This window comes from Cannabis sativa, chromosome 2 (genome assembly GCF_029168945.1).
Source record: "Cannabis sativa cultivar Pink pepper isolate KNU-18-1 chromosome 2, ASM2916894v1, whole genome shotgun sequence".
Classification (NCBI taxonomy): domain Eukaryota; kingdom Viridiplantae; phylum Streptophyta; class Magnoliopsida; order Rosales; family Cannabaceae; genus Cannabis; species Cannabis sativa.
The window spans coordinates 7,955,693-7,968,093 of NC_083602.1; the positions used below are offsets into that span (position 1 = coordinate 7,955,693).

Genomic DNA, 12,401 nt, shown 5'->3' on the forward strand with positions numbered 1-12,401 from the left:
TAAAAAAAATAACAATATACATTGCAGTTATTTAAAATATCTTGCAAATTTTTTATAAAATTTTAATAATTTATTTTTTTAAAATTTAGTTCAACAATTTGTTTCACTCTTGTATTAAAATTAATACGAGTGCAAAAAAAAATATTTAAACTATATTTTTCAATACTATAAATTATTTAAAATATTTTTAAAATATACAAAATATATTAAATAACTAAAGTGTAGTACAATAAAAGAAAATGAAATTATTTTACGTACTGAAAATAGGATATGAACATAAATTGTGTAACCAATTATTTTGGTGTATTCAGAGCTGCTCTTTATATATTATGTGAGTAGGGATAGTTTTGCCTTACAGATTAATGATTTTTCATAATAATTATTAAATTAAATTATATGAGATCCAATAATCATATTAATAGTGGTATAATACATTACAATATCGTTAAGTATTATCAATACTTTTAACATTTCTTATATTAATATAGTCATAAATATTTCACGTGCACGTGTGACTTTTCACTAGTAATAATTAAAAAGTACAAAATATAATAACAAATATTATATGATAAGTTCTCAATCGATTCATAGATTCAACATTGGATAGTGAGTTTCTTTACAAATTTTTTAATATTTTTAGATTTATTTTATATAACTGAATATTTCAAAAAATTATGTATAAATTACGTAGTTATAACTCATTGTTTAATTTTTATTATGTGTTAAATAAATTTATTAGAAATAACAATTGTGACAAAGTATACAATGATAATAACGATTTTAAATAATCATGACATAAAAAGAGAAATGTTTACTTAAATAATTTTTAACAAATAATAATAATAATAATAATCTAATAATTTTTCTCTATATCACCTAATTAATCTATATAATAATTGATCAGGAGTAGTGTAACAATGAAAGTTAAAAGTGTGCGGATAATTGAAAAGATAAGAGAAATAGAGAAAAAACTACTAATGATATAGAGTTCCAATATGTAAGGTCTATGATTAATTTTCATAAAAAAAAATGTAATAAAGCATTAATACTGAATTGATCCCTAATTAAACAAAATACCTTTTCGAAGTCCTCGAGACGAAGATGCATTGTGGGTTGACGTATAGTGCGATTTGTCAACAGGGTCGTCTCAAATATTTTGGAGGCCCTGTTCTAATTTTAAAAAATAGGACCCTAACAAAAAAAAATAATTTGCAAATAATATTTTTAAATATTATCATATTACGAAAGTATATTTTACAAAATTACACACTTAAAAATTCAAATTTTTCTTACTAAACTTGTTATTAATTCCAATACAACTTCAAGCCAATATCAACATTCTATTTAAAAAGGGACATCCTTCGAACGCTTTTTGAAGCAAATTCATCAACCAACTCTTCATATTTTATTGTCTCCAAAACCTCATTTTCAATCGCTATCGATGCTAATCCATTAAGCCTTTCTTGTAACATGGTAGACCGCAAGTAGGACTTCAACAACTTTAACTTTGAAAAACTTTTTCTGCAGAAGCAACTGTCACAGGAATAGTCAACAAAATCCTATATGCAATAATTGTATTAGGAAAACAATCTACGCCTTTCAAAAACTTTAATATGTCGATAGCTCTCATTTTCTCTCTAGGCAATATTTACCTTAATAGCTTCAACTCCACACATAATTCATTCCCATCAATATCAGATTGTTCAATATGTTTCAATGCATTTTCAAAATGACAACAACAAGACTTTAAATTTGCGTTGTCTAATGATTGTAACTTGTCAGAAGTAAACAAGAAACTAAAATTATTTTCATACTCTTGATATTGTTCAAATCTCTTAGTAAGAGAAGCAATGGCTTGATCAACAAGGTAAAGAAAATAATTAATTCTAAAAGATTCCTCTCCAGATAACTCAACAAATGGTATTTAAATTTTCATCAAATTGTCTTTTTCTTCAAATTGTGCGCCTTTGAGGAAATACTGGATCGATATTCATTTCAATAGCAATTTCCTTAGCATTATCCAAGGCGTTATAAAAACATGTTTCTCTATATCCCACGAAAAAAGAAATTAACCCTTTTATTTTGTCCATAACAATATCAATAAGCATATCCTTTGATTGTAAAAGCTTACTAACCAAATTAATTGCAGATAAGATTTCAAACCAAATAATAATTGCTATTAAAAACTCAAAATCACCAAGTTCATTTATTGCTAAGGATTTTGCTTCACTTCTGATTTTAGAATCAAGTTCATCCTTTTCCGATACTTCAAGTAAAGCTTCTCTAAAATCTGACATTTGAGATCTTATAGCTTTAACACTTTCTACACGACTCTCCCAACGAGTGGATGACAATGATTTTGGAGTCAATCCTTTCACATTATCTTTCAAAATTTGTCATCTCTTAGTAGAATTGGCAAAAATTGTATAAATGCGTTGAATAACTCCAAAAAAAATCTCTAGCTTTACTACACGATTCAACCATGTCACACAAAATCAAATTAAGACTATGACAACCACAAGGAGTATAAAAGGCTCTTGGATTTATGTCTAAAAATTTCTTTTGTACACCTTGATGTTTTCCTTTCATATTTGACCCATTATCATAACCTTGCCCTCGCACATCAAATATGTCAAGATCAAGTTTTTTCAGCTCATTTTGTAGCACATCAAAAAGTCCTTGACCAGTTGTATCATTCACATTTAAAAATCCTAAAAAAGATTCTTCAATGCTAACAGAATGTCGAGAAACATCCACATATCTCAATATCAAGGACATTTGCTCTTGATGGCTAACATCAGGAGTACAATCAAGTATCACAGAAAAATATTTTGCTTGTTTAACTTTTTTAATGATTTCTGCTTTAATTGCTGAAGCAAGCAAAATTATTAACTCGTTTGGGATGTTATGTCCAAGATAATGAATGTGAATATCATCATTTGTAATGCGTTTAACATGTTCTTGGATAATAGGATCAAACTCTGCCAACATTTCAATTAAGCCAAGAAAATTGTCATTACTATTTTGATATAATTTCTCATTAGATCCACGAAAGGCCAAATTATGTTTAGCAAGAAATTTAACTATTAAAATAATTCTTTGTAAAACTTTTTTCCAGTGATCTTTTTCTTTTTCAATTAGTCTTTGAGTCGATTTATCAATGGTTTGATTCTTTTGGACTCTTAGACGGAATTCGTACCAAGTGGTCATATTTTTAACATGTTCTGTGCTTATCTCATGCTCTCTAAGTCTTTCACTAATATGCACCCAATCACTAAAGCCTTCATTTATTAATTGTCCTCTAACAATTCCTGTTTTAAAAACTTTGCAACATAAACAAAATACTCTATCTAACTCTTTTGAATAAACAAGCCAATCTCTATCATACTTCTCCCCATTTGATAAAACTCTAGTATACAAATTAGCAGTGAATCGTCTAGAAAATTTACCTTTAGGACCAGCCATAATAGAACAATCTCTTTTTGGACACTTCATCACTAATAAATCAATCATTTTTGGATCAAGAGCATCCCAATTTGTTGGATCAAATATGTCAAGTAAATTTTTAAATGAGTTTGTTTGCTAAGCATTATTATTATCCTCTAAAATTTTATTTTCGAGTGAATTATTCAAATGGTCATCATCACAATTTTCATAATCAAAATTTTGATTTTCCATATTATCATTTTCAATAGGCACATCACCTTTATTTTCCACATTATTATTTTCAATAGGCATGTCACTTCTATTTTCTACATCATCATTTTCACTATGATTCTCAATAATAGGCAACATATTTTCAGAAATTTCAGTATCAACAACATTATGATTATGATTTTCAAAAGAAATTTGTGGTTCTTTTATAACGAATTTATCAAGAGCTCTTTGAGATTGCGTTAACTCCTCAATTTTTTTTCATTTTCTTACGCTTTTCATATCCAGACTCATATTTTTTAATTTTATGAGATAAAGTAAAAAAAAATAATAGCAACAACTAATATAATATTTCAAAGAACAATCAAGATAATAATAATTATTAATTTAAAAGTTCAAAAAGGGACGAAAAAACCTGATATTTGCTGCTAATTCCGTCTTCAAAGTTTAAAACTTAAAATTGTGAAAATTTGCCGTCACCAATTGCCCAATGCTCATTTAAAATTGATTTTCTGATTTATGCAATGATATTTTTAGAATATAGTTATAAATAATAATTAACTAAATAACAATTAATCTCAATTAAAAAAAAATTACAAAAATATGATTGATTGACAGTATTAAACAAGGGTGAATTACAACATATACATTATGTAAATATGTAAATAGGTATAATACATATTATATACTTTTTTTTTCTCCATTAGTTTCAGCATTAAATACGTAAATAAGTATATTTAGTTTTTTTAAAAAATAAAAGGTAAAAAGGCAAAGAAAAAATACTAGCTAACTACTAATACTAACTACACTATTAATCATAAAAAGTGAGATCAAATATAACAAATATACAGATTTAAAATTAAAAATAATAAACAATATAGATACAATGAACAAAGAATAAATATCAAATACATACCTTCTATTAACCGTTGATAAATTTGCCTCAAAAAATTCCAATGAATGATATTATTCTTCAAATCTTTTATTTTTTTTTATATATTTATAAAAAAAAACTAAAAATATAGATGATAACAAAATATATCTAATATCTTTCTTCTCAATTCTCATAAACAATTTTTATTTTTGATGTGGATGAAAAATCTTAAAATGGGATATATATATCTTTATATATTAAAAGTGCCTATCTTACGGCATTTTTTTGTTTAACAGAATATACCTTAAAAATAAAAGAATATTCCGTTAAATTTAACGATGTTAATAGGTTTGATCTCCCGTTAACAAATAAACCCAATAATTAAACCAAAAAATTAAACAATCTTTTTTTAAATTAAAAAAAATATCTTAGCCACATAACTCTCTAACATCAACGTTAACTCCAAAAAAAAAAATAAAAACAATATATTAAAATTAAAACGATAGTAAACCTAATTTCCTATAAAATTGTAATTTTTTTATTATTTTTTATGAAAGAAATAAAAAAATATTAAAATTAAAACGATAGTAAACCTAATTTCTTAAAAAATTGTAATTTTTTTATTATTTTTTATGAAATTATAAGTTTAAAATATTTTTCTCACCCCTCAGTACTCGCGAGACCCATTTAGATCGGTTGCCTCGGCACTTGCTTATGAATTTGAAGAAGTCATCGTCTGCCTCGGCAATTGCTTGTGAATTTGGACTTGTACTACTCAATCCATTCTCAAACACCCATTTTCCTTAAAAGAACGAAAGCCGAAAACCAAATCCTTACTATAGTGTTAACACTGTAAACCCCTCCTCCTTTCATTGTCTTCCATTTCAGTACTCATCACCACCAACCAACCAACCCACTACCAGGTATCTATCTATCTTTCTTTCTTTCTTTCTTTTCTTTTTGTTTTCTTCTATGGTTTTTCTTTAATTTGATGTTGTTTTCATTATTAGTACTAATAATTGTATTTGCATTATTGAGTGTGGGAATCTTTGTAGTAGTCTCTATCTTGTCTTGTCTTTCTGATCTGTATTTGTTTTCAGTGAGATTTTTCCTCTAATATCTAATTATATATATAATGTCCTCCTCTTGTTTGATATTTTTCCCAAGTGGGTTTCATTTAAGAACCCCTTTTGTGATGATAAAGTAAAGCTAAGATCTTTATTTGTTTTTTTTTTCTTTTTCTGCAGTTTTTCTCACTGATTTTTGGTTAATGGCGTTCAATGATAATAACCCATCTTCTATAACAACCAGAAAGAGAAAGTTTGAAGAAAAAGACAGTTGCTTTCTCAACAATTTTTTCAACACGTCAGGTCTTCACATATACATTTAGTATATTTATTAAAACATCGTTTTAGTTTTGTAGAATAATTTTTGAATGCTGAACTGTTCCACCTAGATAGATTTGTCTGTTTTTTTTGTTTACATATGAATTTGAATTATTCCTCCAAATTTTCTATAAGTAAATAATAAGTATTATTTTGTTATGACTAATATATACCCAATTATATTTTACTAACCAAATATAATAGCACAAAAATTACTTTAATAAAATAAATCATTCCCAAGATCATACTTTTAGATACAATCTAAATAAATAATAAAAAAAAAAGACTTTAAATAAAACTAATATTTACGTGCCTCGGCACGTAACTTTTAACTAGTATATATATAGTAGGTGAATAAAAAAAGTTTTAAAAAAAATAAATTAAATGGTATTAATAAATTTGGTACCGTTAGTTTACTAAAAACTAAGAAATTTGGTACTTAATTGACTAATAGTCTAATACTTGGTTTATAAAAAAAAAAAAAAATTGAAAAGGTTAAAAATTAATGAGCTTTTGTTGGGAAGGAGAAGAATGAGAGAGATAAGACCAACGTCTCTCAATTAATGATCCCTATTAAATGGGCTTTTGCAATGACCAAGGGAGGGAGCTTATCAAAAAAAAAAAAAAAGAGAAAATTACGTTCTATACCCTTTTTATATTGTACTCTTTTATTTTTACCTTCTTTTTTAAAGTCTATCATATTTACCTCTTTTTTTAAACATTATACCAATTTTGCCCATGTCACTTCAAGATACTCTCCATGTGATTCTCTTATGTCAGGGTATTTTAGGTACAATATATATAAAAAGAGGTATGTTTCAATTAAATTTAAAATTAGAGGTAAATTTAATTAATTGATTAATAAAAGTGGTATTTTTCAACTTACCAAAAAAAAAAAATTAACAAAATTGGGCCCTTTTCTTGCGTGGGCCCTGTGCAGTAGGTCTGCCTGCACACCATTAGGGTCGGGCCTGTTTGTCAAATATATTGGGTCATATGGTATTTTCTCGTTCTCTTCTTCGATCGAGATATCCTCCTTTTCGCCCAAGAAAGATTGATTGAATTATCAAAAATTTAGAGCAAGAAATGCAATGAAGTGCACTTAAATATATTTTTTAGCGGTATACAAATTAATATTAGCAATTCAAATAATTTATGGTTGGCTTGTCTAGGATATGGGATCTCACGACTCACGCTGCATCTTTACTCTTATATTGGATGGTGCATATATACAATGCATTAGGAATTAGATTTAACTATTAAGATTGCTGAAACATCTAGATGGGTTGCAAAGTGGCCGTATCATCTTCTACAATATTAAAAGTTGAAATTTGAGGGTGGTAATATAATACTAAAAGCTGCATTAGTGGATAACTTTGCTTATATAATTAAATTTATTAACATGCTTCTTGCAGAAAACTATATAAGTGAAGAAACTATGATGCTCAAATTTCATTACACCTTTAATAATTTTCTCAACAAGTATTAATTTGTAACTTGTCTGTTCAGATCTCGTCGACGATGGAAGAACATTCCAAAGCTCTGGCACGATCAAGGAGAGGGAGAATGAGAGAGAGATTTGGGGCTTTGGGGTTCTCGAGCATTGGCAAAACAGAGCAATTGTTGTGTGGCTGCCATGAGGGTTGGGGTGGCTGCCGTGAGGGTTGGGGTGGCTGGTGGCGGGGATTGGCATGTGGTTGGAGATGAAGAAGACAAGGAAGAAAAAAAAGAAAAAATATTATTTTAAAAAATTTAAATAATTTATTTATTTTTATTATAATTTTTTTTTAAATTAAAATTATAATTTAGACCAATAATAATTGGACATGTGTCAATTTTGAATAAGTGAACATATCTGTTAAAGTTGGGACTAACGGACTTACAAAAAGTACGACTTTGAGGACTATTGCCGCTATTTTTTGTGGTTGGGGATTAATCTCCATCAAAGTAAATTTTTAAAGGACTTTTTCTTTTATAAATATCCCTTATAATTTTTATGTAATTTTATATTTTTTTATTCATTTAATATTTGTTTATTGTTATACCCAAAATTAAACTATAATATTAATATTATATAGTGCTTTATGTAATACAAAATTTAGTTGTTCGCAAGAAATTGTGCTTTATTATGAAGAGGAGTGTTACCATCAACCTTCTGTTACAACCTCTAAGTTAATTTCCACGCCCAAAAATACATGTCGGAATATTTTTTTTCCAATTTTTTTTTTCACGGAGGTATTTGTTATGCTTACAATATCATCCCTGTAAATTTTTGAAAAATTTCGAATAGTTTAAAGTGCCGAAAATACGTTTGAAGTTTTTTGAACGCGAGTGGTATACTGGAATATCAGGAACTCTTTTTTTGCTACTGTAAACTATTCGGAATTTTCAAAAATTTACAGGGATGATATTGTAAATATAACGAATAACGCTATGAAAAAAATTTGAAATAAAATATTTCGGCATGTGATTTCGGACGTGAAGATTGACTAAGAAGTTGTAATTAGTATTTCTTTATTATGAATCTTTGGTCGTATGCATGCCTAAGCCAACACCTCTACTCCCTAGGGTTGGCCCCAAAATTAAATTATAATATTAATAGGTTAATTATCAATTTTTCTCCCCGAACTTTGACATATACTAAGTCATGCCCCCTGAACTTTTTTGGCCGTTAAAAATTTCCCCTGAACTATTAAGATTATTAGATTTAAGGACTTTTGTCTAATTTTAGTAAAAAAAAATTCTAACATAGATGAAAGTTTTAGATAAAAGTCCTTAAATCTAACAATCTCAATAGTTCAGGGGGAATTTTTAACGGCCAAAAAAATACAAGAAGCATAATTTGGTATATGTCAAAATTCGAGGGAAAAATTACTTATTAGCCATATGAATATTATACGGTGCTTTGTGAAATAAAAAGAAGGGCATTTTACATAAATGTATACATTTTCTTAAATAATTACAAAAAATGTGCAAAAAAAATTAATTGTTACAATGTACACATTTGAAAACATTTTTACATAAAATCATACAAATTCTTAATTTAATTATATTGGATTGATTTAATGAGAATGATTACCATAATTAAATTTTATCCGTTTTATAATTATTTGTATGGCTAAATTGTACAACATTTAATGACTAAGCTTTTAAACCATAATCAATATTAGAATATTACTAATAAATAATAAAATTTGTATTAGGCATGGTATATAATATCATGTATATAATATGTACATTAATAATAAAATTCGTATTAGAATATTACTAATATTACGTATATAATCTGTACATTAATAATTGCCTGGTATATTTTTCAAACTCAATACTTATATAATCATGATTTTTTTATTAAAATATGTCATATATGCCCTATATATTATCAGATTGGTAATGCTATTATGTTGTTTAATTTAATATTCATAATATAAATATTATGATATTTTATTTGAAAAATCTTTGGAAATATTTTATATGTATATATATTTATTTTATTTTCTATTAATTAAACATACTAATTTAATAAACAAAATAATAATATTCACATAGGTTTATTATATTAGTACCATGTTTCTTTTTTTGAAAAATAAATAATATATATAAAAAAAAACTGTTTATCTTTTTCTTTTTTTTTTGTTTATTGTGTCCTATTTATTTTTTCTAATTAAATAATATTTGGAATTTATAAAATTATGTTTGTTTATTTATTTATTTTTTGATGTAAAAATTGTATTTCAATAGAAAATTCTTCCACTAACTCATTAGAAAATAATAAATATGTTGACACAATAAAAAGAAAATATATTTATTTTAGTATAGTATAAATTGGCTATGTTTATTTTTATATTTACAATTATAATAAACTTACTAATAATATAAAATACTTTGTATCTATATGTTTATTTTGTTTTTATTTATTAAACATACTAATTTAATAAACAAAATAATAATATTCATATATGTTTATTATATCACTCTGCGTGTCATGTTTATTTTTTAGAATTTTAAGCATTGATTTATATTTATATACATTAATGTTTATAATTTTGATATTGTATTTTATTGAAAAAAAACTTATTAAATTATAATCATTCATACTAAAATAGATAATAAACATTTATTCTTTAATAAAAAAAATATTTAATTTGTTTATTTTTATAAAACTGATTATTATTTATTTACTTAATTTTACAGAATTCTTTATTTTGAATTTTAATAAACATGTTTTATTATTAATAATTTTTAAAACATTAATATAATAAACATAAGGATAAAATATTACAAAATAATATTATAAACATTAATTAATATAATAATCTATTTATGGTAATTAGTTTAATCATTAATGATTTATATTATTTAATGATTAAAATGTATGATTTTATGTAATAAATTTTGAAAATGTATAAATTTTTCAAATAATTTTCTTTTACACATTTTTTTGTAATAATTTTATTTTTGTTGTGAAAAAAAGCCTAAAAAGAAATAGTTGTTTACCAACATTAAACTATAATATTAATATTATATGGTAGTTTGTGTAATAAAAAAAATAATTGTTTATATTATTTAGTGATTGTAATAAAAAATAGTTGTTTGCAACGCGTGGACCCGGCAATAGGATTGTACGTCCCACGCTACATGCAACCCAACTACTTTGCCCCACTTGGTTACAGGCCCACGTGACTGGACCCGGCGATAGGATTGTATAAAGTAATCAATCTATATATCTATATAATTCCCTTGCTAATCAAGATGACATGGCAACCTAATTATCTAGGATTCTAATTTTTCTTTTTTCTAACTTTTTTGATTTTATTTTATTTCTGTACTCTAAAAAATTCTATTTACAATTAATAATTTACCATTAATTTCAAAGATGAAAAGTCACTCATTAATTTACCAACTTAATGACATGCATTAGTAAAAGAAATTCATTACGACTAAAAATCACTCTTTAATTTAGCGCCGTTCACATGCATTAGTAACTCAAAAGACTAATCATTTAATTTAAAAAAAAAAAAAAGCATATTATTTCATGTAATATCAATAACCCCAAAATTATCATTTTAATAATAACAATAATAATTTCTATGTATATAGATACATACATAACCGATTTCATTTTTTTTTTCTAGCTTTTTAGATTTTATTTTATCTTTGTACTTTAAAAAATTCTATTAAAACTATGAATTAGTAATTTACCAATAATTTCAAAAATCAAAAGTCAATCATTAATTTACCAATTTAATGACATGCATTAGTAAAAAAAAAATTATTATTACACTACGAAGACCAAAAATCACTCTTTAATTTTCCAACCATCACATGCATTAGTAATTCAAAAGAAAAATTCATTTAATTAGAAAAAAAGCATATTATTTCATGTAATATCAATAACTCCAAAATCCTTTTAATAATAATAATAAAAAAAAATACATACACAACCCATAACTCTTATATATAAATACATACTTGAATGTTATTGAGTTACCAACCTTTCTACTTACCAATAACCCCTTAATTAATTATTTTATATTTAATTACTACTGTATATAAATACATGCATATATTTTTTCTTTTGTGCACCACCATGTTTTGGTGTTCTACTATATTATTATTTTTGTAAACTGGTCATATTTCTTTTTCTTTGTTGGGTTATTTTTAGTGTGTATATATAAATTATATATACATGTAAATATATGAATATTCAATGATCATATTTATGTAAATTATGTGTATATGTATTTTTTTTTATTACAATATACATATCATATATTAGAAGAATTGTTTGCTCTAGGATCATGCAGAGTACCAATCCATAAGTATTCTTGTAAAGAACTGTGATAATTTAAACGATTACTTAATTTTTTTAGCGACCGTTTTTAGGACTGTTGCAAATTCTAACTTTTGTAGTTTTGTAGTAGTGTTCCCTGTATAATTAGTTATTATTTTGGGTGTTTTACAAAAACAGTTTCTTTAAGTCAGATTTTTAACTAGCTTATAAACATAGCTGATTTTTTTGTATCAGATTCCAACATCCAACTCTGATGACGGCTCCGACATCTAACTCCGATGACGACATTTACTCCGATAACTTTTCCAATGGCAAGAACAATTCTGACAAATTTTTCGACGGCGATGACAACTCCAGTGATTTTTTTAGCGACGACAACTCCGTGACTTTTCTGTGGGGACGATGGCAACTCTGATGACTTCTTAAGTGGCAATGGCTGCTCTGATGATTTTTTTGGCAAAATTTGTTCTTAGAAATTTTGTTAAATTATTATGGTATTTTGTTGGGTTTTCTATTTTTTTTTTTTTTATAAAGTTACTATACTTTGTGGTATAAGTTTTATATACATAAAAAAATAAATTAATTTTTTTTTCTTATATTTTTGTGAATTCCTATAAAGAATTGAGAAATATCTTAAAAAGTACATAAATTTTACTATAAAAATATAAAAATTATCCAAATTACAATTTTTAAA

General features: G+C 25.4%; 1 pseudogene; it reads right to left on the reverse strand.

Moving 5' to 3' along the window:
* Positions 1–3,465, reverse strand: LOC133034099 (uncharacterized; annotated as a pseudogene).
* Between the last annotated feature and the right edge of the window lie 8,936 nt (positions 3,466–12,401).